The sequence below is a fragment of the Oculina patagonica genome, chromosome 2 (genome assembly GCF_052425735.1).
Source record: "Oculina patagonica isolate OP01 chromosome 2, crgOcupat, whole genome shotgun sequence".
Classification (NCBI taxonomy): domain Eukaryota; kingdom Metazoa; phylum Cnidaria; class Anthozoa; order Scleractinia; family Oculinidae; genus Oculina; species Oculina patagonica.
The window spans coordinates 16894064-16901536 of NC_135759.1; the positions used below are offsets into that span (position 1 = coordinate 16894064).

The following is a 7473-nucleotide window of genomic DNA, read 5'->3' on the forward strand; positions in this document are numbered from 1 at the left end:
AAATTATCTCCCCTTTTATTCCCTTTTTGTCGTTCCCAATACACTCCCTTCCCCACTCCCCTTATTAATTTTCTTTTCTGCTTTGAACATCTCCGATCCCCAACTGAATTTTTTTAGAAGAATTTTAAAGCAATTTCTTTAGGAAGTCGAAGGCTGGAACACGAGCTACACTCCTTCCTTATCCCTTTCTTATCATGGACGGATCTACTGGCTTGAAATCAATCAAATTGCGAGGAAACAGTGGTAGGTACAAAACAACACTTGGTTTAGTTTGGTTAAATTTTGTCAGGAAAATGATTGAGCCCGAGAGTTTCAGCGGGATTTGTTACTAGGCAACATGACGTATTCCCTGCGTCATTTTAAGGAAAAGCTTTTGGAGTGCACGGGAGCTCTTAGACTATGTCATGAATAATAAAAATCATAAATTCTTTATCTTAGATGGTATTTGCCAGAATGGGTGCTTGTTCCCCTGTTTTATATTCAATTTTTGTAATCATCAAGTACCAGTGCTTTTGCAGCTTCTTTGTAATAAATTCAATCATTCCAATACTGAAATTATAAAACAGAAATTTTCATGTCAGTTGTAAAATATTTTTGATAAACGTTAAAGTAATCAAATAAAAAGTGGTTTTAGTAAAATACTTGGCAGTCTTCTTTATCTTGAAATGAAGCCCCTTCCTCTGTGAAATAAGCCATAAAATCTCGATTCCGTGAGAGCGAACTTAATATTGCAAATTTTATACGAGTGACAATCACTTTCTAAAAGTGACCAGAACAAAACGAGAGCGCTCAAGTTAACATGACCATATCCTTTGAAAGGAAACCCTTCATTTTCTGTGAAAAATTTCTATGAATACACCATAATACGATAATTCAATAATACAACTACTGCATGCACAAAGTACAGTTTTTCAGTTTTTTCTTGCCGAAGGACTGAGTCGCTTTCTTTGTTCGCTTTTTTTTTGCTTATTTTTGGCGCAAGTATTGCAACCAAGGACAGAAAGATTTGGGAAAACTATTGTGCCATCTACCTGGCGTACTGCCGTCTAAAATTGGGCCTTTCGAGGGCCTTTGTCTTTTATGATTCTTTTAATGTTTTAAGTACCAGCAATCTTTGAATATGAACCAAAAAATTTTTTCAGCTTTTCGCCTGCACATTGTATCGCGGTATAGCCAATAAAATAAATTATTTTAGGAAGAAAAAACAAAAAGCAAGATTCTTATACTGTTCTGCAATTCGAACAAGTTCGCGCGCTTATTTCAAAATTTGCATTCATCCAATCGTTAACGTTCTTCAAGCATTATGCAAAATTAATTTATTCACAAGTTACTGCACGTGTGAAACTTCGTCAAGCCACGTTTTGCTACAAGAGTCGTCAAAGTTATGGAACAGGAAAGGTTTTCTTGTTGGACGCAAAGTACGAACAGTTCAGAGCTACTTATAAGCCATGGAAGAACAAAGAATGGTTTTCGCTTTGTCTGAGAATTACAAGCTTGAGGTAAGTTAAGAAAATAAATGGCTTATAGTTCGAACTTTTTGAACCGCCAAAGTTCTACAGGTTAACAGTCAACTTATATTTACCAACATGTGGATGGTTCCTTTCTAAGTAGTGTGCCCGAAAGTTTGTCTTTTATTCGCTTTGTAGTTTACATTGTACTTCTTGAAGCCAGGAAACGCGTTTGGGGGTAGTTTATATTGGAATAAGTAGTGGAAAGATTTCCGCACAGCCCCCTACATTAATTATGTATGCAACTATTTTATACTATCACTATACATAATTACCGTACCCAAATTCGCAAGTAGCCAATCAGAAGCGTGATCTACTGTCCTGATATTCTACGATATCAAGTCACTGACCTGATATGCCACCATATCATGGCCACTTTGAAGTAAAGTAGTGTTACCGTACGATGAAAGAGGTTTTACCAATAAAGCTAGTGTTTACCGGTCGTAAAAGAAGTAAAAACTTTCCCGCCAAAACTAAACTTGAGCGCGCCCGCCAACTGCGCGATGTTTGCCGACGAGTACTGAAACATTCAGACTGAAACAATGGAGTCGGAGTTCCCAAATTTTTCGCTAAATTCTGAATTTGGGTACGGTAAATACCTAATCGTACCTTTTTGGTACGCTTCGACGGCATATCAGGCTCGTTTGGTCTCGCCATGGGTATTTTGGCTCGACTGCGTCTCGCCAAAATACGAACCACGGCTCGACCAAACTCGCCTGATATGCCGCCGAAGCGTACCAAAAAGGTTTGATTAGGTATAAACAGCAATCATGAAAAGAACGAATCAGTCAGAAAATTGTATGCATAATTAATGTAGGGGGCTGTGCGGAAATCTTGCCCTTCCATTATATCGTTCGTCAAAAATGTACACAGGCTTTTCTAAGAAGCATATTTGTTCTAGACCTATATAAACATTCACATTGTAAGTTGCCATTCAAGATATCTAAATTTAGATTTCTAAATTTAACATTTACATTATGCCATCTCCAACAAAAACATTGATTTATTTTGTTTTTCCAAAGGTGTCTGGGCGATTTCATTAAAGATGGATCAAGCCATAAAGAGGGATTTGAAAAGAACTTCTTACCGTCTCGTCAATAGGTGAGTACAATTTTCTTTCTTCAGCAAAATTTTTGCTCATGACACAGTGACACTTGGTTCCCTGCTCTAAATTGCTTTGTGAAATTCATTTATTCAAACTTGTCGCGGTGCAGGGTGTACGTCGGATGGGTGCAAACCTTTCTCCAAATACGTATTTCAGGTGTCTTTGGTACCCCAGATAACGTTTGACTGCATATAAACAGACACTAACTCGATTATTTGGTTTTTGATCCGTCAACGTTTGCTATTAAGCAAGTAAATTAAGCTTTAGGTGTTGTAATACGACTTATACAACTCGTATTTTTTTTGTAATTTGCCAGTCGTTTCCTGTGTATCTATAGTCTGAAAGAGTCCAGTATCTAAATTACAGTCAGGAGCATATAACTTTAGTACTCAGCTGCTAGATCACTAAAGCTAGTATAGGCCGGTTGTTATCATGAGTTACGCTTTTACAAGGTTTTGATCTCATATTGAAGTGGTCTTTTGATCTCATATTGATCTCATATTGAAGACTTTTTCAAGTTCCATTCTGTTGCTGTGTCTATGAAAAATCGCTAAAAATTAATTACAATTTGCTTTCCCTTCAACGATTTCAAAAGAGGAGGGAATGGTGTAAAACGCGCGGAGGGGGGGGGGGGGGGTAGGGAGTGAGGAGTAGGGATAGGCGAGCCCCTGCCCTAGATCTGCCAATGTATTAGACTCTTGAAGAACTGGTTACAGTCCGAGTTTCTGACTAGATTTTGAGACATTTCGCCTAGTTCAAAACTAAGGAGCTGTCTGTATTGTTGCTATGGTAACCTTTTTAGATCGGCGCGAGTTTTCATTGGAAACCAAATGAAATTAAACTAAATAAAGCAATGGTAATATGTAATCATGAGGAAAATCGTAGGTTACCTGGGTTTTGGTTGAGTTTTGTTGTCACACTCTCAGTTGGAGCCAGCTTTCACGTTTCTAATTTCCAAGAGTGAGCTTCTCGAACAAAATCGGTTTACAAACTGAAATTTTTATGATGAGCTTGAATCGTCGATTTGTAGTGCAATTTCCAGAAAAAAAAGAAATCTTAATTAGACAGGTAATCGGATTGAAGAAAAATATTAACTACGAGATTTTGTTTTGATAAACTACGAGATTCTCAGAACAAAGATTGGAAAAAAATATTGAAATCAGTATGGAGAATTTGTACGCTGAGCTTGGGATTGTAAAAAGAAATCTTGGTTTAATTTGAGTCCAAAATTTGCAGTTATGTGCTTTGAAAAGGTTTTTAAATTATAGCTCCTATTATAATACAAGTTAGCCATGTTGTCTGTTAGGGCAAACATTGAAATGATCCCGTTTCTCGGAAAATTGGCTCGTCTAAATAGTGAAGTATCCGCGCCAAAAAACATTTGCGAGCCAAGTTATGAAATAATGAGGTTTGTTTGAAATAGTTACTCGATCGATAACTTGACTTGTTGTCTAGCTACGGAAGCCGTTTTCACGAAAGCGCCTAAATTGCGTAAAACTTGGAATATTTTCACCACAATATGAAAACCAAATCTTTACTATGAAACATAAATTATCAGACATAATAAGAGCCTAGTGAAAATTGATCGATTTAAGCTTGTTTGCCCCATCAAACATCACGTGCTTACCTTGCATTATAACGTAAAAACAAACATGGCGGCTATATTATACACGTAGAGTTGTGGCCGGAGGGAGGGCGATGATAGTCGTCGATGTTTAAGTCAGTTTTTTTGAAGAAAAAAAGGCAATGTTAACCCCGGGGGGGTACTCCCATAAATTTCGGATAGCGGTGTGCCGCCAAGGTTCTTAAACCCTGACCCTATTTAAGGATAAAGAAAGCGAAAATTGATACCCTTTTTAAGGCCCAAAACCGAAAAATGACACCCTATTCAAGGGGAGGAGAAGCGTTCCGTGACGACCCAAATAACGGCTAACCGCACACGACAAGACACAAATCTTTATAAAATCGCTTTACTAATACCTGAAGAGAAAATTCAGTTTTTAGATACCGTTTTTTCGTTTAGCTGGGCGTTTGTTTCAGCTAATAGAATTTAGGTACCCTATCTAAGGATCACACCAGGAACACATTGCCGAAAGGAGCAAAAATGATACCCTATATAAGGACCGAGAACCTCAAAAACCATACCCTATCGGGCGGCACATACCTATATAGGCCACGTATGGGAGTACCCCCCCCCCCCCCGGGATGTTAACTTGAGTTAACTTTCCGCCAAACTGATTTATGCATATTGTTTCTTGTACAGCAAAGGACGTAGACAAATGTTTATAATAAAGAAGAAAAACAACTCCAAAGAAAATTTCTTGTGGTACTCAGTATTGGAGTAATTAACACAAACAGAATTCTTCAAACGGTAATAATTCGGCTTAATTCAAAACCATTTTGAGTACAAAAAGAAATGTTCTTCGGAGTTGCGATTACTGTATTTCCTTTACTTGTTGGCTGGCTTATATAAGTTTAACAACAACAATCTCTCAAAACTGTGGCTGCAGAAAGAATAGTGTTAACAATTAAAAATATTTGTGACCTTTCCTTCTAGGTTCAAAGACAACACCAGAAAGCTCAGTGGAGTCACCAAAGAGCAAAGCCAAGCAGATTGTAATAAAAGAACTTTTAGCAGGAATTGTTCGGTGTAAAAATTAAGAAAAAAACTATGTCTTTTGACGGGAAAATTGTCTTGGTTTGAAAATTGTGCTTGAGCAAAAAACTTGAAAAAAAACTAAGTCTTTTGGCGGGAAAATTTGCTTGGTTAAAAAATATTGTGCTTTTAAAAGGGACCAAAAGAGCCGAAAAAAAACTAAGTCTTTTGGCGGGAAATTTTCTTGGTTAAAAAATATTGCGCTTTTAAAAGGGACCAGAAAGCCGAAAAAAAACTAAGTCTTTTGGCGGGAAAATTGTTCTTAGAAAAAAAATCTGCGCTTTTGAATGGTGTCTGGTTTTGAATCAAAAATATACTAAGTCTTTTGGCGGGAAAAATCCAGCACTGTGCAAACGGATTTATCCCTTCAAAAGTCCAAATATATGTTTGATTTCTGACTAGACTCCTTTCAAACTCGCAGGATTTTTTTTCTTTTCGGCAACCCTACCTAGTCAAAATATAGTAAAAGAGATAGCCTACATTTCTCCTAGTTACCAGGCCCCTTTTAAAAGCGCAATATTTTTTTACTTCTTTGGTACAATTAAAGACAAAAAAGAAATAAAACAAACAATACTTGTAAAAGATTTTATTGGTTTGTATCATTAACTAATTTACAAGTTTTATTAAAGCAAACTTATTTACAACCATTGAGATTGTACTACTGATAGAGAAGTTGTAAACAATAAACGACATTTCTAAGTATGAAAATTGTTTGTAGTAATTACAAGAGTCGATGAAATAAAACTAATCAGTACAAAAACTGAAATCTGAAAAATATCTGCAATGAATACATAGTCACAAGAACTTTTGGCTAGAATTAACTACGAAATGCGCAAATACATTTAGATCAAAACGTTTGAAAACTTTCCCCGTTTTAAAAATGAGTAAGCACAAATTATTGGTGAAAAAAATTCTTAAACTGACTAATAATTTTTTTACTTCGGATTCAAGTAAACACAGTATTTGCTGAGATCTTTGAAAATTATTTTCCTTTGACTTGCTTGATAACTTCGCAAAACTTTTTCGATGCGTTAAATTAAATGCGGACCCATGCTACGCAACGAAACCACACGGTAAAGATAATTAAACATGTCAGGTTTTGGCGTAGAGTTGTTTCTAAAGAAATTTCGTGAATCTTTGCACAAATTTGACTGCAATTAAACAGCGAAATATGGCAAAATTTGAAAACAAATTCTGGTTGATTTCGAAGTAACTAGCAAACAATATTTTTTGAAAAAATTAAACTGAATTAAATTCGTCAAAAAAAATTAACTTTGGTCTGTGGTTTTCATAACATGGGTCCGCGTTTGCTAAAGCTATAAGCATTTAAGCCCAAATTTTAAAGTAAAAGTTCTCCTTTCTGACTTCATAAGTTTCTCTTATCATTAGTAAGGAGAATTTGGCAATACATCAAGAAAAATTAGTTGAAAATTTCCTTATCATCTATTTGCTTGACAGTGAACTGAATTTGTAAGAAAAAATGAGATCTCGAGCAGTCTTCGGAATTGGAAAGCTTAAATAATTTGTACCTATACATTTGTCTCGATATACAGTGATTAAATTATTGTCCTTTACCTAACGAAGCACAATGTTCAGCGGAAACCAGCATGATCCAGAACTTGCTTCATGACAGTAGGCATCTGGCGTCCACAAATATCCATGGAAATCAGTCTTGAAAGTCCATCAGAATCCGCAGCAAGGAGTCACTCTGAGAAAAAATAAGGAATACTTTACGTCAACACATTGTTACCTTTTAACTTGGTTGGATTCAACCAATACGTATAACACTGAAAATATTAAATTTTTTTCAGGCTTCTTTATTCCAATTGTTTAAATTGGAAATTAACTGTGATGATCATTTATCACTTTCATATCCATCCGCAGTTCATATATGAATCATTTCATACATTATATCACTGAAAATATTGTCCACCGTAAAAAAAACGCGACGGTGATTTATTGTAGGTTTATTTACTAGAGGTTTTCATGTATAATTAACCAAATTAGCCATGTGGTTCTCAAAAAGGTTGACATTTGAAACCGACAACGGTCGTTTTGGAAAATCGATTCTCCCCCCATTATTTGTGACAACTCATATTTTGGAGACCAAGACGATTCTCGTACAATTGTTAATAGAATGGTTGCTCTATATTCTGATCTTAAGTACGCAAGTCGTTTGTCTTTCGCTAAAAAAAGCGACGAAA

At 36.0% G+C, this 7473-nt stretch overlaps 2 long non-coding RNA genes across 2 annotated transcripts in view; one reads left to right on the forward strand and one right to left on the reverse strand.

The window, feature by feature from the left end:
- The first annotated feature begins 1360 nt into the window (after window positions 1-1360).
- On the forward strand, window positions 1361-5661 carry LOC144641813 (uncharacterized). The gene is made up of 3 exons (XR_013568629.1): window positions 1361-1499; window positions 2531-2609; window positions 5171-5661. It is a non-coding gene; the product is annotated as an uncharacterized LOC144641813 (long non-coding RNA).
- Window positions 5662-5912: 251 nt separating this feature from the next.
- LOC144641814 (uncharacterized) overlaps window positions 5913-7473 on the reverse strand; it is a 5743-nt gene continuing 4182 nt past the window's right edge. The window contains exon 3 of the long non-coding RNA XR_013568630.1: window positions 5913-6977. This is a non-coding gene — a long non-coding RNA (uncharacterized LOC144641814). The remainder of the gene's footprint in view (window positions 6978-7473) is intronic.